At 38.0% G+C, this 25,109-nt stretch overlaps 2 long non-coding RNA genes across 3 annotated transcripts; both read left to right on the forward strand.

The window, feature by feature from the left end:
* The first annotated feature begins 7,003 nt into the window (after positions 1-7,003).
* LOC129053740 (uncharacterized) lies at positions 7,004-13,287 on the forward strand. Of its 2 annotated transcripts, none has more exons than XR_008518538.2 (3): positions 7,004-7,374; positions 11,607-11,686; positions 12,134-13,287. It is a non-coding gene; the product is annotated as an uncharacterized LOC129053740 (long non-coding RNA). The 2 variants fall into 2 exon arrangements; XR_008518537.2 differs by lacking the exon at positions 7,004-7,374 and adding an exon at positions 8,317-8,728.
* Positions 13,288-13,568: 281 nt separating this feature from the next.
* LOC129053946 (uncharacterized) lies at positions 13,569-15,153 on the forward strand. The gene is made up of 3 exons (XR_010137507.1): positions 13,569-14,247; positions 14,532-14,690; positions 14,894-15,153. It is a non-coding gene; the product is annotated as an uncharacterized LOC129053946 (long non-coding RNA).
* The last annotated feature ends 9,956 nt before the right edge of the window (positions 15,154-25,109 follow it).

A 25,109-nucleotide genomic window follows, 5' to 3' on the forward strand; every position in this document is an offset into this window, starting at 1 on the left:
TTCATTTCTTTCCAAAAAAGGATATAATCACTGTTTTGGTTTCTATCACCATATGTTGGATTTGTCTGTTCTTGAACTTTATATAAATTAAGTCATACTGTAATATACTCTTGTATTTGGCTTTTTTTCATTCAACATGGTTTTCTAAATTAGTAATTTATAATAAAGAGTGTTGCATATTTTCTATTGTTTATAAATTGTGTTCCAAAAACATTCTATGTTACTAAAATTTATAGTAAACTTCTATAATGTACATACTTTTCTTTCTGGAGAGCCATTTATTAAACATTTATTAGCATACCACTAACAGAGGAGATGTAAACCCAGAATTGGCCTTTTTCTTCTGAAGTCAACTGGCTTTGAATTAGAATGTAGCATTAGTTATTATTCCTCATTCCCCACTCATTCTCTGTATCTACTTCCCTTATTTTTTTCTTTTATTTTTCTGCAGACACTATGGTTACTTAGGTGTCTACTTCTCTTTTTCTGCATGGCTTTGAGTGGAGACACTGGTCACCTTTGTTCCCCACTGCCTTTTCAAAGGTGCATGTTAGGGAACAAAAATATAGTGTCTCCCTCTAGAGCAGTAGATTTGTTTATGGCCCACTCTAGTGAAGACAGTGTCTCCCTCTAGGGTGAAGGGCAGTGGTTTTGTTCCCATGGGCTATCATAAAAGATTCAGGTTTCCTAAGCTTAGGGTTCTATTCCTACAATGCAGCCCGCTAGGCCTGCAGCACCTGGCCTTCCATGTCACTCTATGGGATTAGAATGCCAAAAGTCATTGCAAAGAATGACACTCTGGCTACTGCTGTGGTTGTGACTAAATAAAGTCCTTTGTCTCAGAGTCAGGAGTCTCTCGTCTTGTGCCAGCATCTGTGAGACTGTCAGGCTAACTTGTGAGCTCATAAATTGGTTACTTTCAGATCCTTGGTTTTTGATGGAAATAAATGTCTCTTAATCTTAGATGCAAACTAGAGCTGCCTGGAATGCTTTCAGCTTTTTACAATTTTTTACTGGTGAAATATACATAACATGAAATTTACCATCTTCACCATTTTTAAGTGTATAGCTTAGTAGTGTTAAGTACATTTACATTGTTGTACAACCAATCTCCAAAACCCATTTTATCTTGCAAAACTAAAACTCTATCCCATTCAACAGCAACCCTCAATTTTCCCCTGCTCCCAGCCACTGGCAACCACTATACTTTGTGTCTCTATGCATTTGACTTCTCTGAGTCACATAAATGGAATCATACAGTATTTGACTTTTTTTTTTTCTTTTGAAATGGAGTCTCGCTCTGTCACCCAGGCTGGAGTGCAGTGGTTCCATCTTGGCTCACTGCAAGCTCCGCCTCCAGGGCTCACGCGCGCCATCTTCCTGCCTTAGCCTCCTGAGTATCTGGGACTACAGGCACATTCCGCCACGCCTGGCTAATTTTTTGTATTTTTAATAGAGATGGGGTTTCCCCATGTTAGCCAGGATTGTCTCGATCTCCTGACATTGTGATCCACCCACCTCGGCCCCCCAAAGTGCTGGGATTACAGGCGTGAGCCACCACACCTGGCCCAGTATTTGCCTTTTTGTGACTGGCTTATTTAAGTTACCATAGTGTCCTTAAGATTTATTTGTGTTGTAGAATATGTCAGAATTTTCTTCCTTTGTACACTTGGGTTTCTTCCAATTTTGGCTACTGTGGATAATGCTGTTATGAACATAGGAGTACAAATATCTCTTCAAGACCTTGCTTTCAATTCTTTTGAACACACACCCCGAAGTGGAATTACTGGATCATATGGTAATTGTATTTTCAATTTTTTCAGGATCTGCCGTTCTGTTTTCAATAGAAGCTGCCACCATTTAACATAAAGTTTTTAACTTCATTTATACTATTATGCTTGTCAGTCTTCATTTAATGTTCAGAGTAACCAGGAAATTACCACAGTTTTCTCATTCTCACGTTGGTGAACATTTGTTTCCAGGTTTTGGAAATTTTGAATTAAGCTACTAAGAATATACTTGTATTGGTGTTTTTGCAGACATATGCTTTGATTTCTCTTGGGTAAATACCTAAGAGTTGAATTGCTGTCATAGGCTAAGTGTATGTTATCTTTATGAAGAATTGCCTGTCCTTGTCTATTAACATAAAGAATGAGGTACTTTACTGTTCACTTAAATTCTTTATGTGTTTGGGCTGTGTGAGGTGGCACATACCTGTAACATACCTGTAGTCCCAACTACTGGGGAGGCAGAAGGATGACTTGAGGGCAGGAGTTTGAGGCTATTGGGTGCTACAATCGTGCCTGTGAATAGCCACTGCACTCTAGCCTGGGCAACTTAGCTAAAAAAATTTATGTGGTTAAAATTTCAATATGTTTATGAAATTTTTGTATAATGATTTTGTAAAAGAAAACTTTCCCATACTCCTAGGCACTAATTATTTTCAAAACATGAAGAATATATTTTAAATGGTGTCAGGCACAAGTCTAATTTTAATTTTTTCCAATTGGATAGTCAAGGCTTTCAACATTTATTGATGAGTCCCTTTTTTATTTACTGATCTTAAAGGTCACATTTATACTACACTAGGTATATCCATTCCTAGAGTCTCCTATCTTCCATGTTTATTACTGAAATCTCTGACCTTTTTTTTTTTTTTTTGAGATAGAATCTTGCTCTGTCACCAGGCTGGAATGCAGTGGCACGATCTTGGCTCACTGCAACTTCCGCTTCCTGGGTTCAAGTGATTCTCCTGCCTCAGCCTCCTGAGTAGCTGGCATTACAGGCGCCCGCCACCATGCCCAGCTAATTTTTGTATTTTTAGTAGAGAGGAGGTTTCATCATGTTGGCCAAGATGTTCTCCTGACCTCATGATCCACCCACCTCGGCATCCCAAAGTGCTGGGATTACAGGCATGAGCCACCATTCCCAGCCCATTTTTGTTTATTCTCAAACCACTATCTCACATCTTTAAGAATTATACTTTTGGTACAAGGCAAATAACAGTGAATATGCTAAGTGTCTGTTTAACTTTACCATTTCTAAAAGTGACTATACCACTTTATACTTCCATTAGCAATCAAAGAAAGATCACTTGTTGTACATGCTAACCAACACTTGGGATTTTTAGTCATTGGGATTATTTGTAGTGTTATCTCACTGTGGTTTAATTAGCATTTCCCTGATAAGTAATGATGTGGTTATCAGTCATTTTATCATGTGCTGATTGGTCATTTTATATCTTCTTTGGAAAAGAACTTTTGAAAGTTTTGCTTGTTTTTTGTTGGTTTGTTTCCTTATTGTTGGGTTGTAAGATTTCTTAATATAGCTTAGATACCAATTATTTTTCAGATAAATACATTATGAATATTTTTCCTAGTCTTGGGTTGCCTCTTCATTTTGTTAATGATGTCTTTAAGAGAGGAAGTTAATTTGATGAAGTTCTGGTTTATCTTTTTAAATTAGATTTTGTGTTCTTTTTTGCCTACCTTTGAAATCTTTTTTTGCCTATCCCAAGGTTTTAAAAATTTTCTCTTATATTTTCTTGTAAAATTTGTAGTTTTAGCTTTTCATTTAGGTCCGTTACCTATTTTGAGTTGTTTTTGTGTATGATGTGAGGTAAGTGTTGAGGTTCATAATTTTCGAATAGATATCCAGGTGTTCTGTGCTATTTTTTGAAACAACTTTCCCTCATCGAATTATCTTTGTGGCTGCACCGAAAATAAACTGATCATATGTACTTGGCTCTATTTTCTGCAATCACTTCTGTTCCACTGATTTATATAAATATTATTAAGCTATTACTATGTTTTGACTACTGGAGCTTTAGAATAAGTTTTGAAATCTGATACTGTTATTCCTCTAATGATGTTCTTCCTTTTCAAAACAATTTTGAATATTCTAGTTTTTTTAGTTGGCTGTTTTTTGCATTTCAATGTAAATCTTAATATTATTTTCTGCAAAAACCTGCTGTAAATTTGATTGATATTGTGTTGACTTTATAGATCAATTTTGAATTCTGGTTCTGGGTAAGATGGAGTAAGCCAGTGGCTGGGAAATTCTGGCCTAATGGCTAAATATGGTATACTGACTGTTTTTGTATACCCACATGAAATAATAATGGCTTTTGCATTTTTTATAGAGACAGGATCTCACTCCATCGCCCAGACTGGAGTGCAGTGGCATGATCTTGGCTCACTGCAGCATCAACCTCCTGGGATCAAAAAATCCTCTTATCTTAACTTCCTGAGTAGCTGGGACTATAAGCATGCACCACCACGTCCAGCTAATTTTTTGCATTTTTGTAGCGATGGGGTTTTACCATGTTGCTCAGGCTGGTCTCAAACTCCTGAGCTCAAGCATTCTGCCCTCCTCGGCCTGCCAAAGTGCTGGGATTACAGGTGTGAGCTACCATACCCAGCCTACACTTTTAAATACTCAAAAAAATCAAAAGAAGAATATTTTATGACATATTATAAGTATATAAAGTTCAAATTTCAACATTCATAAATTTTGGTTGAAACACAGTCATGCTTATTTGTTTACATATTGTCTGTGGCTGTTTTCATATTATATTGGTACAGTTGTGTACTTATGATAGAGACAATATATAATGCTCTCATCACTTCATACTGCTACTCAGTGTATCATAAATCACAGTAACACAGTTATTACAAGTTAACAGATTTTTGAGTGCCATATGTATCACTCTACTATGATATTTTATTTATTTTGCATATCCATCATGTCAAAACAAGAAGAGAAAATCAAATTTTGAATGTTATGCTTTTAAGGTATAGTAAAGTTTAGATTATTTTGTTATAGAATCAGACGGCTGACTATTGTGTTTGTTATGCAGTGACAGCTGCACAAGAAGAAAAATTATAACATTAATACTGCCAGATTAAAACTTTATCCCAATATTTCCAAATCACAGATAATTATGGCCAAAAATAAAAAAATTAAAATGGAATATCTTATGAAAGCAGAATTACTTTTATAAAATAACATGAAAATGAGGCTATAACCAAAGTAAGTTTTAGGGCGGCTAATCTGTTAAGCAAGAAAAGTTATTTACTGATGATGAGTTAGTTGAATTATATTTTGCAGCAGCTGAATAAATGTATCATATAAATTTGTCTAAGACTATAAGCCTTTTGACAAGGATAGTTCTGAAAAAGTTGAGAAATTGGGAGCAGCACTGATAGTCACTTTAAAAAGAAGATCATAAAAAATTCCCAATTATTGTTGCCAATGGTGAAAATTTGTCAGCCATAAGTGAGCACAAAACAAAACAAAAATGAAAGACAAAATTAGAAGAAAATTAAAATGAGAAAAACAGAGGATCAACAAATTTCTATTGCCACTTTGTATTTACCTCTGGGAGCCAAGAGACAATGCAACTGGGCCTAAGACCATCACTGAGGTGTACTTTTCTGGCGACAAACATCACCTGGATTTGTTACATCAATCTATTTGGCATCTCTGTGGGACCCCCAAAACTGTTAACAAAATAATTTTCAAAAAATAAAATCATAACTCTTACACAGGTATGAAAAGACCAGCTAGGGAGTGATAGACTATTTGCAAATCATATATGTGTAAAAGTCTTGTATAGAGAACATATAAAGAACTCTCAAAACTCAATAAGAAAACAATCCAATTTTTTAAGCTAAAAGATTTAAACAAACACTTCACTGAAAAAGATATACGTATGACAAAGGGGCACATGCAAAGATAATCAACATCATTAGTCATTAGGGAAATATAAATCAAGACCACAATGAAATATCACTACACATCTATTAGAACAGCTAAAATTAAAAATAGCAACAATGTCAAACTCTGGCAAGGACGTAAAGAGACTGGAAGTCTCATAAGTTTCTGTTGGGAATGTAAAGTAGTAGAGCCACTCCAGAAAACAATTTAGAGTTCCTTAAAAAATTAAACATATCCTTATCATAGAACCCCATAACTTCAATACTGGACATGTACTCCAGAGAAATGAAAGCTTACATACACAAACAAATGTACACAAACCTGTACATGAATGTTCATAGTAGCTTTATTCATAATGGCAAAAAACTGGAAACAACCAAAATATTCCCTAATAGGTAAACGTTAAACAAATCGTGGTACATCCATACCGTGGAATACTACTCAGCAATAAAAAGGAATGGACTATTGATACACACACAACTTAGAGGGATCTTAAGATAATTATGCTAAGTGAAAAATGTGAATCTATTTTATGGTTCTAGTTGTATAACACTCTTGAAATGACCAAATTATAGAGATAGAAAGCAGATTAGTTGTTTCTAGATATCAGGAATGGTGGAAGGGAGGTGACTGGGTGTGACTATCAAGATGTAGCAAGAAGGAGGGCTTTGCAGTGATGGAATAGTTATTTATCATGATTGTAGTAGTAGCTATATCAGTCTACAAGTGATAACATACAACTACACATATTCATGGTATCAATATAATTCCCTGGTTTTGATGTTGTATTTTAATTAAGGACAGTATAATCATTGGGTGAAACTGGGTGAAGGGTACATGGGACCTCTTTCTACTATCTTTTCAATTTCATATGAATCTGTGATTATTTTAAAATTAAAGGTTAAAAAAATTGGATGCTTAGGATCTCTATAGAGGATTTTATTTATTTCTGCCAGATTTACAAGCAATACAGGGTCAGGGATTGAGTTGACTTGGATTTGGATTTGAATACCTGCCAGGTTGGGCCTACTTCCCATTCAACTTTACTCCTAGGATGCAGCCCTTTGGTGTTCCATACACAAAACCCAAGTGATTTTTTTTTTTTTTTTTTTTTTTTGAGACGGAGTCTCCCTCTGTAGCCCAGTCTGGAGTGCAGTAGTACGATCTCAGCTCACCGCAACCTCTGCTTCCCGGGTTCAAGTGATTCTCCTGCCTCAGCCTCCTGAGTAGCTGGGACTACAGGTGTGTGCCAACACAACCAGCTAATTTTTGTATTTTTAGTAGAGAGAAGGTTTCACCGTGTTAGCCAGCATGGTCTCAATCTTCTGACCTCGTGATCTGCCCACCTTGGCCTCCCAAAGTGCTGGGATTACAGGCGTGAGCCACCGCATCCCAAGTGATTTTTTAAACCATGGTTATCCACTCCATCTTTGGCAGGTCCTAGAATCCAACTATCAGCTTCTCAGGTTTTTACCTTAAGGAATTGGCAAATTCCACCTCAAACTTTTTTTGAGATAAAAGTGGTCTCAAATACCCAGCTTATCTTAATGGATTTTTTGCAGAGACAAGGTCTCACAGTATTGCCCAGGCTGGTGTCAAACTCCTTGGCTCAAGCAATCCTCCCACCTCAGCCTCCCAAAATGCTGGAGATTACAGGTATGAGCCATTGTACTCAGTCTAGAATCTGATTTCTTATGATGGTTTCCATATTTTAATCTGTCTCTTTTTGCATATTTGCTGTTATTTATTTTTGTCTTTCTCTTCAGAGGGAAACTTGCTGAGGATTTGCATTGACTTTAGTTGGAGAGAATATGGTTTCTGTTTCAAATATTTCCAGTCCCTTCTATGAAGTATTGCAAAAACCAGTAACTTGTATTTAATCTAGACTTTACATCAAATTTCTACTTTACAGAACATTTAAAAGAGCAGAGGAGAAAATATGGGGATTCCTTTAGACAAATCCAGAATTTAGACACCTAATTTGACATTTTTATTTCCCCAAAAGTTCAAGGAAATAAAAAATGGTGGTGGTGGTGCTCTGTGTGTGTGGGTCGGGGTGGGGGCATAGTTTTAGAGTAAATGACTTCCTGGTGAGATAAAAATCAAATACAATGGATCAAAATATTCTGATAATGACTGGAATAAACCAGCTGTAAAAGTATTTCTTCCCCAAAAAAACAGGATTCAAATTGGGATGCATATTAGATAATACTAAGAATTGCTAATTTTATTTCATAAGGTAACGATTTTGTGGTTATGTTAAAACATCATTATTTTTAAGTGATACAGATAGTATTGGGAAGGGACAAGGCCAGGGATCTGCTTTAAAATATTTCAGTAACAAAATTCAATAGTCATAGATATTGCCTGTATGGCAAAATGTTGGGAAGTGTTCAATTTAGGGAAGGCGTATTTGGTGTTTCATGTTATCATTTTCTTTTTTTTCTTTTTCTTTTTTGTTTTTGAGATGGAGTCTCCTCTGTCGCCCAGGCTGAAGTGCAGTGGCGCGATCTCAGCTCACTGCAAGCTCTGCCTTTTTGTGTTAATATCGAAAGTTTCATTAAAAAATTTTTTTTCCTGCCCAGAAGGAAGTGGTAAGTACATATTTCCTTTAGGTTGACTTCTTACAGTTATCTGGAGTCCGTCTCCCATCTCAACCTACCCACCTCTTCCTGAATAACAATAAATTCACATGGCTTAAACAGATTTGTAGAAAAGATACATTCATGTTAAATATATGAGGTCAACAGGCAACAGAGGAATAGCCAATTCCAAGCCTGATTTGAACGCAAAAAATTTCAAGACAGGAGCGATTTTCCATATCATATTTTCTAAATTTCCTGCCGGTACAGCTTCCTTCATTTTTCAGATACAACTTGCTCTTTCTGTGCTTGATTTCAAGACTGATTTGTCCTCGGAATTCCTTGTGGATTCTTGGCATCTTGAAATAAATTATCCATGCCAGATAGCATAAGCAGAGGTCTAGATGACTACAGGCACATATAAAGAGGTAAGAGAGGTAAACCACGTCTGAGATTCCATATTCCTTAAGGTTATGTCCAGTGGACAGCCCAACTCCCTTTTAGAATCTTGTTTTTTTCTCATACTCATCACTTTTCCGCTAAACTGTGTTTCTTTTCATACTAAAACCTTCACTTTTATCCCCAAATAGTTATATTTTCTTTATATTTTCACATATTCATTTTTTCTTGAGGAAAAAAAAAATTACAAAAATAAAAAGCCCAAGGGCTAATCGCGATGCAGAAGTGACCTTCAGTTTGAACGCACTTAACCAACAGAATGAGCTGTAGGAAAGCAGAAGCACTAGCGTGCTGGGTGTTCTGGGAACTGTAGTCGGAAGTATTTTCGCCCAGGCTGGTGGAGTCCTTGTCGTCGTCCTGCTTAAACATTCTGGGAAGTGTGGGTCAGACATTTCATATAGTCGACAACACTTCGTCTTCGGGAGTACAGGGTGTGGCCCTCTCGTGTGACTCCGGACTCTGGGAAGTGAGATGCAGGAACTTCCGCTCCAGGGAAAGTTGCGGCCATCATGCTGCATGCGAGACTTGAGCCCCAGCGAGGCTTCTGCGCCTCCTCAGCCTGGGTGAGGGACCAAAGATGGTCAAGACCCTCTGTCTTGAAGAGGAAAAGTGGCAGCCGACGGAGGATTAGGATTGGAAGTGTTTGCGTTTCCCTCAACTCAGTAGAGCTTTCTAGTGTTAGGGGAGGTTCCTGAGTCCCGGTTTGGAGAATGAGGCAGGGTCTTGCATCATTGGGTTTGATGGTCTCTTGGGTCCTGTACTCCCGTAGCCCTTGTGTTGGACCCACCAATCAGCATTGCTGCTTCCTAGGGAAGTTTTTGAGGCATTGGAAATATTCTGTAAATTGATTGTGTTGGTAGTTACCTGTCTGTACATATTTGTTAAAACTCATTGAACTATATACTTAACAGTAGTAGACTTTATAATGTATGTATATTGCACTTCAATAAATGTGACTTTTTAAAAGTGTCTGGAACTTTATTTTTTTTAAGTGGCAGGACCTCATTACAAGTAAGTTCAGAAGTAAGTTAGGACTTACTATAATCCTACTAGCACCACCCTCATGTAAACATTTTCATTTTGGTTTATTTTATACTCATGTAGATATTTGCTTTTTATTAAATAATGTGTAAATTTTAAATTAGTATTTCAGTTAGTAATATACAATAAGTTAATTTTGCTGTTTCCCACATTCTTCATAAAGTTCATCTTTAATGATTGTGTTACATTCTATTGAGTGAATGTGCACTTGTTAAACCTGGGCATCTGGGATGTGTTTAAAAATTATTCTCATAATTTTATGTATATATGAAATGTTTTACAATTTAAGAGATATATGCTGACTTCCATGCCTCTGGTCATCTTTTTTGTCTATCCTACTTGGGGTACTCATTTCCATGGTCATACTATAGGCCTTAAATTAGCAATAGCTGCAATCCCTCCATAGTCTCCATTTAAGGCATTACACTCTGCCCTACATATTCTCTTGCCAGATCTTCCTATGGTTTGCTGTGATATTGACCTCATCAATTTCTACAATTCATTGATCCTATTGCATTTTCAATATCCCTTATCCATCTCATATCCTCAATACCAACCAAATCTTTTCTCTTCTTTCTAGTATAAACAGAAGACTTACACTTATACCTAATTGTTCAAAATATTGTCCCATGACAACCGTAGACTTAAGGAACATTAAAAAAGTATTTTGATTTTCCCCCCTGATTTTATAGAAGAGACATGCAGGGTCAAAGGGATTATGAATGGATGCTCTGTGAGCCAGTCAATAGCATATGTCCCAAAGGCTACAAGTTAAATATATTACCTGGCCCCGCAGCTTTAAAATCATCTTTGGGTCTCCTACTCTAGACAGCAAACCAGTTCAGGTGCCGGTGATGCTATTATGTGAGGAATATTGACTTGCCTCTGTTTTTGTTTTTAAATAACATCAGATTTGGTACCAGTTATCACTTAAAAGTTATTTGTGAGACACTTTCTTAGTGTATGTGACCTTGGCTGGGAAGCATTGCTTTATAGGTACAGAGATCAGAGATCGGATAACTTTGATAAGTCGGTATGTGCAATGGTAGAAGTATTTTAAACATGCCATGCAAGGAGATATTTCAATTCATAGCATCTATTTTTGGGGAAAAGGTTCCCAAATATTATTGGCTCAGTCAATCATATCACTTGTTTGGGGATAAGGTTGGTAATATGTCTCTATGCACTATGCATACTCTTAGATTCAAGGGTCCCCATTCAAGGAATTTATATTATGGTAACACTCATTTAAAGATCAAGAACAAATGGACATGGGTGTTCACTAAAGCATACTTTTGTGAACCCTAAAGTATGTGAGACAGGTCTCAATCAATTTAGAACATTTATTTTGCCAAGTTTAAGTACGCACCTGTGACACAGACTTAGGAGGTTCTGACGATATGTGCCAAAAGTGTTCAGGGCACAGCTTGATTTTATACCTTTTAGGAGAAATCAGGCATCAAACAGTATGTGCAAGTTATGCATTGCTTAAGTCCAGAAAGGCAGGACAATCTCGAATGGGAGTGGGAGCGTCTACATCATAGGTAGATAAGAGAGAAACTGTGGCATTATTTTGAGGCTCTGATTAGCTTTTTACTGAATACAAAACTCACACGTGAGAGGTGGGTAGACGAATAGTGACTTAGATCTTAATGTTGCTTAGTGAATATGCATTATTACAGAAAAAATAGGGAAGAGGAAGCAATCAGATATGCGTTTGTTTCAGGTGAACAGAGGAATGACTTTGAGTTCTGTCTGTCCTTTGTCCCACACCTGTGAATATAAGCTATCAATTTACATTACCAGGGTGAAATTCAACAGAAATGCTTTTGGATAAAGACGTTCAGGCCCACAAGGAATTTCCTTGTCGACAAATTGTGAAGGAGGTATGTAGCTTTTTCTTCTTTATAGCTTTCTTATTAAGTAGTAAAATGGAAGGTTTGCCTGACACAGTTCCTAGCTTGACTTTTCCCTCTGGCTTAGTGATTTGGGGGTTCTGAGATTTATTTTTCTTTCACACTTTGCAAGACTATGGATGCTTAATAGGATGAGATTAGCAATTGGAAGAGAAAAAATTTTGATTCTTAAAATCTTCACCTTTTCCCTCAAAGTCTTTGAATCTTGTTCTTCTTGTAATGGACATTTGTGTGCATGATTGAGGTGTAGTATCTTAGGTGCTGTAGGAAACAGTAATATTGAAGAATGTGGTGTGATCTGCACTAAGGAGAAGGTGATGCTACTGAACAAGGCCAGAATAAACCTACCCATGGGGAAGTGTTCTTGCCGAAAACGATGAACCTTAATCTCATCTTCTCTCTAAATCTAAATTGTAGTTTACCAGAGCCACAGGAGATATTCAAGAAAATGTTAACTGGCAGCATAATGAAACATTTTTAAAAATCCAGAATTTGGGACATCTTACTTGACAACTGACCTGATGTCTTCTATAGGCCAAAAGCATGAATTTAAAGAGGATCAAAGGGGAGATACTATTCCAGATTGAAAGAGACTCAAGAGAGAAAACAATCACATGCAAAGAATGGGTATTTTTGAGATGACTGGAAATTTTGAAGTTTTGTTTTGTACCGTATAAAATAAAACTAAGGAATTATTAACTTTCTTCAGTGTGATAGTTGTATTTTTGTTATATTAGAAAATGTAATTCTTTGAAGTATGCATGGGAGTGTTTAGGGGGAAAATAATACAGTGTCATGATTTTGTTTTAAAATTACAATAACAAAAAGGGCAGAAAGACAATATTGATAGATAAAGGAAGTGTGCTGCCACTTGAAAATTGCTGAATCTGGGTGATGAGGTGATGGAATACTTCACTCTTTAATTCTATCAATGTTTGAAATTTTTCATAATATAAAGGTATGAAAATGTTAAGTTCTTGTCCAGAAGAAAAGTGGTAAGCAGACCCTTCAGGTATTTTTATTTGTTGGATTTTCTGGATTTGCGTCCAACTCTCAATCGACTCACTTGAATGAAATACAGTTATTATTGTATTTATGATAATAAGAATAGGCTGGAAGTGGGTGATGTGATATTTGAACTTGAACAAAAAGAAATTTTAAATTTTTATATATTTATCTCTTTTCATATTATAATAATTCCTCCACATGAACACACCTCCTTTCATTTGCCTCATGAGCCATGTTTTACAATGAACAATTAAACTCAAGGAACACCCAAAAGCTTTTGCTGCTTCTGCTTTATACTTTAATAAACTTTGCATGACCTTCTTGTGGGTTCTTGTATCATGGAATGAATAGCTGATATCAGATAACACCGCCAAGAGTTCTAGATGCATCCAACACACATGGATGAAAGTAGAAAATCCAGTCAAAGTAGGTTTCAGATCGTGTGTTCCTTACCTTCGTGCCCAGTTTCTAAGTTCTGCATTTTTAGCTCACACATATCTTCCCTTTTATAATTTATGCCTCCTTTTCATTTTAAACTGTGTTCTCTACTAAAGGGAAATGGGTGGGGGACAGGGTGGGAGGGGCGTTCAAATACATTTGTTTTGTCACCTGTGAAAGAAAAAAAAATGAGAATAAGGAAAAAGAATGCTGAGCTTGACCAGTGAGATAGAATGATTCGGACTGAACCTAGTTATTCAAAATAAAAAGGGAAACGCTGGTGAGAAGTGCTACCTGAAGAGGATTCTGGGAAATGGTCCAAAGGTTTCACGGCGTCAAAAACACTTTTGTTCCAAGAAAGGTAGCTTTAATGATTGGGCTTCTGGGGGAAATGTTAAATAAAAATTAGAATCCTGTTTTTGGGGACATTTTGGTTCAAAGAGGACAGTGCTGACTTTGCATTCTGCTCTAGAATTGTATGACATACATTCCAAATTCAAAGAGTAGTAGCCAGCCTTCCACCAGAGAAAGGCAACGACATTGCCAATTCTTTGCGAGGATTCTGGGAGCAGTAACCTTGGAGCTCTGTGTAGGCAGCCGGGCTTCCTCTACAGGAGGGCGTGGCTGTGACGATTATCTCATTGGGAATTCTGAGGTTATAATCCAGGAATTGTGGGTAACTACAGTCACTTCTGCTCCATGAAAGTGAGGTCAGCATTCCTTTCAGGAAGTTGAGTGAGTCCTGAGACAGCAATGTTTTCTTTAGCCTGGCGGTGGCCCTCCTTGTCTTCAAGAAGAGCATCCGTGGCTAGCAGTGGAAGATGGGGTTAGGCCCCAGGTGAGTGCGCCTTTGTCGAGTTTGCAGCATTTGGTCTTGGTGGGTTGAGGATCTCTTGTATTTTGTGCGCTGTCTTCCTACTCCAGGACTGACCAGGAAGTTCTGCCACCTTCTAGGGGTGTGAAATTGGGAAGTAATTCAAACTGTATGTGCCTAGCATTCCTTTTATGTAACATGAGGGGAATAGAAGTTTCAAACCAACGCAGTTCAGTGGAGAATTAAATGAGATAGTCACAAGTAAAAGGTGGTAAGTGTGGTTCATTTTATTAATTTTTTTTTAATTTCCCGAGAAGCCCCAGTTACCTGAAAGCTTCTGTGAGCCTGGGAAGGGATCAGAGTTCCACCTGCAGTGCTATTTTGCCCCTTCTTTCTGACCTCTACAGGAAGCAGGACGATTCCTGGATTCCCTTTTTAAAAAAGTGGTGGTGGGGATGGGGGTGCGGGGGTGGGGCGGGAATCACTCCAGGCTATTGTATGGGGATGTCCTCTGTGATTCATGCAGGAGGGAGACACAGTTCTGATTTCTCGCAGATGGTCACAGGAATGAGGAAAGAATGACTCTTCAGCTCCTAGCAGCAGAACCTTAACTGAGTATGACTTAGCATCCTTCTTCTTGCCATGTCATCTCTCTTCTCAGGGCAGAAGATATTTACTAATTAGCACATTCTGCTGGAACATCTGTGGGAAAAGGTAGGAAGGAAGGAGGGAGGGTGGGAAGGAGGAAAGAAGATCCACTCCTTATACTAGAAAAAAGGAGCAATATACATTTCCTCAAAATGAGAAGTCAAGCCCAAAAGAATTCTGTACAGACCACCTTAAAATAACATCTTTCAAGCCTGTCCACATGATTTAGTTGCTTCTTTAAAAAAAATTCATTTATTTTTATTTTGTAGAGATGCGATCTTACTGTGTTGCCCAGGATGGTCTCAAACTCCTGGCTACAGGCTATCCTCCTGCCTCTGTCTCCCAAAGTGCTGGGATTACAAGCATGAGCCACCAGGCCCGGCCTAATTGCTTCTTAACAACTTACTATTCTTTGTTCACTACAGTGTATACAAAACTGACTGTTTCTTTGGAGCTTCATTTTGTAATGAAGGCTCTGATCACATTTAAAACTTGTATTAAATAAATTTGCCTGCTATTGTCCTGTTAATCTGTGTTATGTTAATTTAATTCTTGAGCCCAGCTGGGTCCTGGGTCCTGGAGAGGATACAGTGAAGTTTTGTGGCAGCTACACAAGTCAATGAAATTGGAAACACAAAAACAATCTCTAAAAATCAACAAAATCATAACCTTATTCTTTGAGAAGGTCAATATAGTTTATAAACCTTTCAACTGACTCACCCACAGGGAAAAGAAGAAAACAAAAATCAGGAGGGAGGGAACGTTATTACAGATTTTGCAGATATTAAAAGGATTATAAGGGAACATTACAAACAACTCTTTGTCCATAAATTCATCAATTTACATGGCATAGAATATTACTCGAAAGGCACAAACTACCAAAGCTCTCTCAGAATGGATAATCTAGATAGTTGCATGTATGTATGGGTGTGTACATACAATTTTTACACACACACATATATATATATATGCACAGTTAATTTTTTCTATATTTTGTAGAGATGGGTTTTTACCATGTTGCCTGGGCTGGTCTTGAACTCCTGGGCTCAAGTGCTCTGCCCACCTTGGTCTCCCAATGTGCTGGGATTACAGGCTTGAGACACTGCACCTGCCTGGCCTGATATATATTTCAAAACTGATTTAATAGATAAAGCCTTCCGACAACAACAGCAATACTGAGACTAATTCATTGGTGGATTCTACTAAACATTTAAAGAGTAAAGATGTGAATTTTAAATAAACCCAGAAACAAAAAGAGAAGGGAACACCTACCCACCCCCAGCTTGTCTCATGAGGCCAGCATTAATCTGATAATACCAAACAAGACAAAGAAATTATAAGGAAAGAAAACTACAGGTGAATATCCTTCATGAACCAGGTGAAAAAATCCTGAATACAGTTGTCCCTTGGTATCGGTGGAGAATTGATTCAGGGACCCTTATGGAAATGAAAATCCTTGGATGCTCAAGTCTGTTATGTAAAATGGCCATAATATTCTCATGTAACCTTTTCTTATCACCCTGCATACTTCAAATTATTTCTATCCCTGTACAATAAACATGCCCTGTAAATAGTTGTCATACTGTATTTCGTTTTTCATTTGTGTTATTTTTATTGTTGTGTTGCTAATTTGTATTTTTTTCTGAATATTTTTGATCCCTTTTTCATTGAATCTGTGGATGCTTCTGTAGTATCCAGTGGCATGAAGATCTAGACGACAGAGATTGAGGTGACCACAGAACCTGGAAAGTGAGGGAATAAATCCTGAGAACAAGATGTCAAGCAAAGAATTGCCCCTTATTCTACATTAAACTCTGCCCAAATTTCAGACTGACTGACACCCAGAATATAAAAAGACTTGTACAATAAAATATTAAAGAGCCCAACATCTCAATTATAATGGGCAAAATTTGAACAGTTACTTTACAAAGGAAGACATACAAATTGTTAATATAGCCCGTGAAGAAGTGTGACATTATTGCTCATCAGGAAAAAGCAAATGAAAACTGCAGACAGATACAACTACACAACCACCAGAATGGCAGATATTAAAAATACTGATAACAGGCCAGGCGCAGTGGCTCACACCTGTAATCCCAGTATTTTGGGAGGCCAAGGTGGGCAGATCATCCAAGGTCAGGAGTTCGAGACAAGCCTGGCCAACGTGGAGAAACCCCATCTCTACTAAAAATACAAAAATTAGCCAGCCAGGCATGGTGGCAGGTGCCTGTAATCCCAGCTACTCAGGAGGCTGAGGCAGGAGGATCGTTTGAACCCAGGAGGCAGAGGTGGCAGTGAGTCAAGATCATGCCACTGCACTCCAGCCTGCATGACAAGAGTGAAACTCTGTCTCAAAAAAGAAATACTAATAACAGCAAAAGCTTCTTAGGATTCAAAACAATCAGAAATTGCATATATTTTGGGAGACAGTGTAAAATTAATCTTTTGGGAGATGATCTGGTGTTTTCTTAAGCAGTTAAACACATCAAGCAATTCTAATCATAGATATTTATTCCAGAGAAAAGAAAGCGTATGCCCACAAAAAGACTTTTATAAGTATGCTGCAGGATCTTTATTCATAAAAATATTTAGACAATTAAAATGTGAGCAAGTTGCCAAAGACATATATTCATGCAATAGAACATCACTCAGTAATAAAAAGGATCAAATGACTGATACGTGCATCAACATGGATGGATCAGAAAAACACTATATTCAAAGAATTGTAATGCAGAAGAGTTCTTACCATATGGTTCCATATATTTCATATTCTAAAATTAGTAAAATTTATGGTGAAAAAGTGGAACAGTGGTTGCCACTGGGAGAAGGGGTCAGAGACTGACTGGTAAGTGTCATGAGGGAATCTGTTGGGTAATGCTAATGTTCTGATGGATAAGTAATAAGTAAGATATCTAGATGGATAACTAAGACATAAATGCTGCTAATTTTAGCATCTAAGCTGAGAATATATGGTTGACTACTGTATAATTCTTCCAACTCTTCTTTATGTCATAAAATTTCAGAGCTAGGTACAGTGGCTCCTGCCTATAATGCCAGCACATTTGGAGGCCAAGGTGGGAGGATCACTTGAGGCCAGGAGTTTGAGACCAGCGTGGGCAACATAATGGGACTCTATCTTAGGAAAAAAACAAAAATCCAGGTGTGGTTGGGCACACCTATAGTCCCAGCTACTTTGGAGGCTGAGGTGGGAAGATGGCTTGAGCCCAGGTGGTCAAGACTGCAGTGAACTGTGATCATGCCACTGCACTCTAGCCTAGGTGACAAGGTAAGACCCTGTTTCAAAAAAAATATTTTTTCGTAAAATATTGAGAAAAACATTGCTTTGAGTGACAAATTTTAACAGTTTTATAACACAAGGTATATATATGCATCCGAAATTCCACACACTTTGCCAAAAAGACATACCAACAACAGGCACACATTAAACAGATCGACCTGGCTACTGATGCTACAGGAGAGAAATTGAGAGTGGGTAGTGGGGGATATAAAGGAACAAATAAATAATGTTTTTTTTTTCTTTTTAATATGTATGCCCTCAAACATTCCCGTATTCAAATAAATATTTTTATGTTCACATTTTATTCAGTATTTCTATGTAATAAACTAGGAAGATGGTCTGTGGAAGCTTTATCTGTGTTGTTGCCAAAGGCCTGTAATACGTCTTGAAGAATATTTTCCAGAAAGAATTTAGAAGTGATTCGCCACTGAATCTTGTATGCCAAGAATAGTAGACATGAACAAAACATTCTCTGACCATAGAAGGATCAATCTTTTCATCTCAAAATCCCATAGATTATTTTTATATTTTATTACTGCTTTTAATGTTGCAGACAATAATTCAAATGAAAAGCTTATTTTTTCATTCGTTTGAAATTGACTCAATTCTTTAGTCTTCGGCCTTACCATTAAAAAAATTTCTCAGTGTCTACAAGTGCATCTCTAGGAGTCTCTTCCTCCTTTTTCTCTTACTCTTCCTCCTCCTACTTCTCCTCCTACACACCCTGGCCTTCCACCCACTTCTCCTCCATCTTCTTCTCCTCCTTCCAATATGCGATTTTGCCCATTTGGATAAATTGTTTATTCTCTCTTAATGATTTATTTATTACAATCTGCTTCTTTCTCTAATCCTTATTTTTTCTCATTAGCTTATAAGATACACCTGATCAATATGTTCCTATTCATTACAGAGTTCCTTATTATTTTTAGCCCTTCCCTCTAAGTTCTGAATAAATGTCTATGCCATATATTCAGTTTCCTTTGAAATATATCATTGATTTTTTAAAATAGACTTTATTTTAAGAGCTGTTTTAGGGTTACAGAAAAAATTCTAGAGAAAATATTAATATTTCCCATATACTCTCCTTTCCCTTGCCCAGTTTCTCCAATTGTTTGCATCTTGCATGTGTGTGGCATATTTGTTACAACTAATGAACCAATATCGATACATTATTATTAACTAAAGTCTGTGGTTGACATTAGGGCTTACTCTTTGTGTTGTACATTCCATGGGTTTTGACAAAGCATAACTTCATATATCCACCATACCGTATCATACAGAATAGTGTCACTGCTCAAAAATACCCTGTGCTCTGCCAATTAATCTCCCTGAACCTCTAACAACCACTGATCACTTTACTGACCTTTAGTTTTGCCTTTTCCAGATTATCATATAGTTGAATTACAGTATGTAGCTCTGACAGACTGGCTTCTTTCCATTAACAATATGAATTTAAGGTTATTCTATGTGTTTTCATAACTTCATATCTCATTTCTTTTTATGGCTGAATAATACTCTATTGTATTGATGTACCACAGTTTGTTTGTCATATATCATTGATTTTTACGGATTGAAATATCACTTACATTCAGAAAAGTGTCCAAATCATAAATATACATGTAAGAGTATGAACATAAAATGAACAGCTGTATAATCACCACCCACAACCAAAAATGGAGCATGGTAGAATTGCACACACCCCACTCTCACAGCATCATGATGCTTTCTTCCCCATGAAAAGAGACCACTACCCTAAGTTTTAAGGTTCCCCTGCTTTTCTTTATATTTTTACTATTTAAGTGTCCAAAATCCTCCTACTGATGAATTTTGCATGTCTAATGAACTTGGTACAAGTGGAATCACTCTGCATCTACTGGGTTTGTCTAGTTATTTTGCTCAACATATTTATGGGAGTCATCATGGTATTGCATGTACAGCTAAAGTTTGTTCAATGTCCTTGCTCTTACCTTGTGTAAATAACAAAAAATATTTATCCATACTATCATCGATAGACATCTGGAGTATTCTCAGCATGTCATTGTGATGAATGATCCTGCTATGAACATTCTTATATGTGTATTTTGGTACACATTTCTTATGGGTTTATATACTGAGTAGATTTAAGTGTCATAAGAAATGCTTTTCAAATTGGGCTCTACAATACACCAGCCTTAGATTGTTGCATATAGTGGCAGGTATAGGTCAATTTCAGTTTTATTTCACAATACTCAATTTAACAGCAACATGTATTGAATATTTGCCGTGTTCCTATGGTGCTGCAGTGCCACATTTGTTGCAGATCTGCAGTCAACATGAGCATGCATATAAAATTCAAAAGATCTACACATAAAATATAAAAATTAATTAGATTAGTTGGCAAGATTGCAGGATAAAGGAGCAAATGTGGTATTTAGTAGAAATGGTTGGAGTGGACATCATTATTTTGTTACCCATCGTAGAGGAAATGTTTTCAATATTTCACTATTCCTTTTGATATTTGTTGCCATTTTTGTAGATCTTTACTATCGCTTAGTTGCCTAAATTTTCTTATGACAAATGGGTGATTAAGTAAACTTTCTTTTTCTGTTTCTGATACCTAGATCATGATGTGTTGCCCTTTTATATATCATTGGCAACATTTTGTTTAGTATTTTTGAAAGTATATTTATGACGAGATAAACCTGTCATTTTCTTTTCCTTTCTTTTTTCTTTTCTTTTATTTTCTTGAGATGGAGTCGCACTCTGTCACCCAGGCTGGAGAGTAGAGGCACGATCTCAGCTCACTGCAATCTCCATCTCCCAGGTTCAAGCGATTCTCCTGCCTCAGCCTCCCAAGTAGCTGGGAATACAGGCGCGTGCCTCCACACCTGGCTTTTTTTTTTTTTTTTGTATTTTTAGTAGAAACGGGGTTTCACTGTGTTAGCCAGAATGGTCTGGATCTCCTGATCTCATGATCTGCTCGCCTTAGCTCCCCAAAGTGCTGGGATTACAGGCATGAGCCACCATGCCCAGCCAGACCTGTCATTTTCTATTCTAATGAAGCCTCTCACAAATTTTGTCAGTGTTATTATAGTGGCCTCATGAAGTTAGTTGGAAAGTGCTTCCTACTTTGTTATTCTAAGGAATAATTTTGAGACTAACATGATTTCTTCTTTAAATATTTGGTAGAATTCACTGATGACACCAAATTTCAATGCCATACTTTTTATCTATGGATTACTTAAAAGTGGTTTGATTAATTTCCAAACACGTGTATAATTTAGGATCCACTGAAACCTTACCAATTATTTGAAAAGAAAAATTAGCATATTGTAGAGTTGGTAGCTAGATTTCTGAAAGAGCAGAAAAAGAACTCTAGGCCAGATGCAGTGGCTCACGCCTGTAATCCCAGCACTTTCGGAGGCTGAGGTAGGTGGATCAAGAGGTCAGGAGTTCAAGAGCAGCCTGGCCAACATGGTGAAACCTCATCTCTACTGATAATACAAAAATTAGTTGGGCGTGGTTGTGCATGTCTGTAATCCCAGCTACTTGGGAGGCTGAGGCAGGAGAATTGCTTGGAGCCGAGATGCAGGGGTTGCAGTGAGCCAAGATGGCACCACTGCACTTCAGCCTGGGGAACTGAGCGACCCCCTGTCAAAAAAAAAAAAACCTCTAATATATGATGGAAGTAACAACTGCAGGAAGTAGCAACTGCAGCAAGCAGCAACCACCTGAGGTCTGAGGAAACAAAAAGTGAAGAGACAGGAATTACTAAAACTTAGAAGCCTGGAGGAAGGTCATGCTCACCTGAAACTCAGATCTCTAAGGAGAGGCCAGTGTTCAGCTGGTTCTGCTGTCTCTGAGCTCAGAAACAGGGCCCTGCAGTTTTAGGACTTAGACATCTAAGGGTCAGTCTTTGGGAAGTTGTTTAAAAATGTTTATAAAGGGCCATGATGAAATAGGTATTTAAGTGTTAGAAAAACTGAAAATTAGGGAGTTGCTACAAGGAAAAGTACTGCTGGCTGGAAGGCACAGGATATAGTATATCTCCCTGCCCCCACCACCCCTATACTCTTCAGCTAATAGTTGCCGAACACAGAACCAGATTGGGGGTGTGGAGGTCGGGAAAGATTGGCTGCAGATTCCCCCATTCCAGCCCCATGAAGCAGAGTGAAGAATGGTGAGTTTGGAGATGAGACAATATTTATTAAATGCACACATGAATCATTTAGTTGTATTTTTATTGATTTCTAGCCAAATTTCACTGTATTCGAAAACATAGTATTTCAGTATTTTGAAATCCCATATCATTTTACTCATTTGTACAAATCTTATGTGCGCTTGAAAAGATGTGCATTTTAGTTTTTGCTAGAATCTTTTGTTCCCCCAGCTTCATATAGGTGTCAAAAGCGCTGCAGAACTTCTAGGCTTTTCAGATCCTAGACTAGACCATCATCCCCAGGAGAAAAGTAGCCCCAAATGCATGACTCTCTCAACCGTTTCTGAATTTTGGCCCACCATTTCTCCATTATCTTGTCTTTTGATGACTTTTGACATTTTAAAAGTTTGCTCACCTTTCCTCTGCTAGATGTTTGTTCCAAATCACTCATTTTATTATTACTGGAAGTGGAAGTATACAAAGTATTATTCTGTCACTTTTATTTTCAAATTTTCCTTTCATTTTATCAAAGAAATCACCTATTATCAGATTGATCCTCTTTAATATGTAAACCGTGTGGATTTTCAAAAACATTTCCTTGGAAAGGAGTTAAATAAAGAATCAAATAGTCTCATCTCTTAATACTCTCTTAAGCCACTGAGCATTTTCACAGATTGGTCGTTATGTCTTTTTATTTTCCTCTTCCTTTTCTGGATTGAGTCAACCCATTCACCGTCCTCCCTGAATCATCCTCCATAAGACAACGTACAATATTTGCTATATCAAGAGCAGGGTGAAAATAGGTGATAGATTTTTCTCAAAGAAGAAAAAAAATTCAAGGTTTTACAAGGGACTTATCCCTTCCCATAATAATAACATTTTGTCTGTATCAGTACAGCCCTACTATTTGCCTTATTAAAGCAGAGAAAACGTGGGAAACACTTGCTGTTTCTGCTTATGGCCTTATCAATGGTTGCATCTGTTTTTTTGTGGATTCTTGGCATCCACGTTCTTGTGGATCTTGCAACACACACATTATGGTAGGTAGCAGCAGCACTATCAGTTTCAGACGCGTCCACACCAAAATGGAATAAAAAAGCAATCCAGTCAAAGAAAGGTTGAGGTCCTGTATTCCTCAAATTCGGTGTCCAGTACAAATCAGCCCAATTTCCTTTAAGTGCCTGCATTTTTAGCACACACATCGCTTCCATTCTGTAATTCTTTTTTTTTTCTTCCTGTATTGCAAGCTTCTCCGTTCTCTCCTTTATGGGATATTTTCTTGGTAGGTAGGTAGGAAGGTAGGTAAAGTCCGCTTTGGTTGAGTTTATTTGGGTTTGTGTAGCCTTTGAAGAAAAATAAATTCAAACTCTAGGGAGAAGGTAGTAGAGCTGGACTAGCAGTATAAAATTAGAGGGCTAACCAAAAGAGAATAGTGACTATACAAATACTGACTATCCAAACGAGAAAGAGACGACTTAAGGGGAAGTGCTGCCCTGCAAGAAATTCCGGGAATTGTCCAGAAGATCTAGAGGGTCAGAGACACACGCGCCAGGAAAGGCGCCTTTCATGCACGATCCTCTGGGGAAAACAGAGAAATATATATAGGGGCTCTCTGTCTTTGGAAGCATTTCGGTTCCAGGAAGGGGGAGTTAAGGAATTCCTTTGGGACCGGCACATGTGAAATATGATCCAGGCTCTCAGCTTGGCACCAGGAACTTGCGTCCTAGGCAGGCAGAGAAGTGAAGAGTTTTCCTAGGAATTCTGGGAAGTGTAGTTTGGGAGCCCCATGTAGTCGGGTAACTTCCGCTCTAGGAGGCTGAGGCCGTCTCCCTGATCCCGTCGGGAATTCTGGGAAGCGTAGTCCAGGAGGTCTCTGTAGGCAGAGCCACTTCCACCCAAGATACGCTAGGCCACGGCCTTCTTTCCTCCCAGAAAGGTGACCCTCCCCGCTCTGCGTCCTGCTCCTTCCGTCCATACTGATAATCGTTTTGCTGGGGGCCAGTAGCAACTGGGCAGTAGCTCTAGGGGAGGAGAATCCACTTGCGGCGAAGGGTGGGATTTGTTTTCTTTGAATGTGCCTTCTGCAGTGTGGGGCAGCTGGCCGAACCCCACTTAGAGCCAGGGGTCCAGGATCCTACATCGCAGGGACTGGGGATCTCCTGGGTTCTGTACACCCCCAACCCTTTCCCCTGACCATCAGCCAGCTCTGCGATTTCCTAGCAGTATAATAAAAGGCGAGTATCTTAATCTCTCTGCCTATGTTTCTTTTTCTTTAAAATGGTGCTAGTATCTATCTAATGGAGTTCTTTTGAGAGTTAAATAAAAAGATTTGGAACAGAGCCTGACAGGTGGTAGAAGATGGACCTCTTGTTTTTAGCAGTTTTTAATTTTCTGAGAAGGACTCAGTTCCCTGAAAGCTTCTGTGAACCCAGGATGGGGTCAGAGCTCCAGCTGGAGAGTATCCCTGGCCCTTTTCTGATCACTGAGAGATTTTTCTTTAGGAGAGGATCACTCCGGGCTGTCTGGGCAGTCCACTGTAATTCATGCAGGAGTTCTGATTTCTTCCATCCTCCTTTCCTTCTTTAGCCTTGACTTCTTGTAAAAGGCTGCAGGGAGAAGGAGGGAATGACCCTTTGGCACTTGGCAGTGGAGTCTCACTTGAGTAGTACTTATCATCCTTTCTTCCCAGGGGAGACGATATTTCCTTCATTCATTAGCAAATTCTGCTCGAAGATACCCTGATATTTGTTCAATAAATGCAGAAATGGATGAGGGAGTACTTGGGCATGAGTAATAACGATAGTATTTAAACATTGAGTGCTGTTCATTCTAAGCGTTTGATATTAATTAACATATTTAATCCTCACAAGAGCCCTTTGAGGCTGGGTTGGGTGCCACCATTCCCATCTTAAAGATAATCAAACAGTCACACAGCATAGGTGGTTTACCTTTAGGTCACCCAGGTGGTAAGAGCCTGAGCTGGGATTTGAATTCAGATAGTTTCCATCCATTGCCTTAGTTCTTGATGTGTTTAGTGTCAGGTTCAGAA

This window comes from Pongo abelii, chromosome 17, assembly GCF_028885655.2.
Source record: "Pongo abelii isolate AG06213 chromosome 17, NHGRI_mPonAbe1-v2.0_pri, whole genome shotgun sequence".
NCBI lineage: Eukaryota > Metazoa > Chordata > Mammalia > Primates > Hominidae > Pongo > Pongo abelii.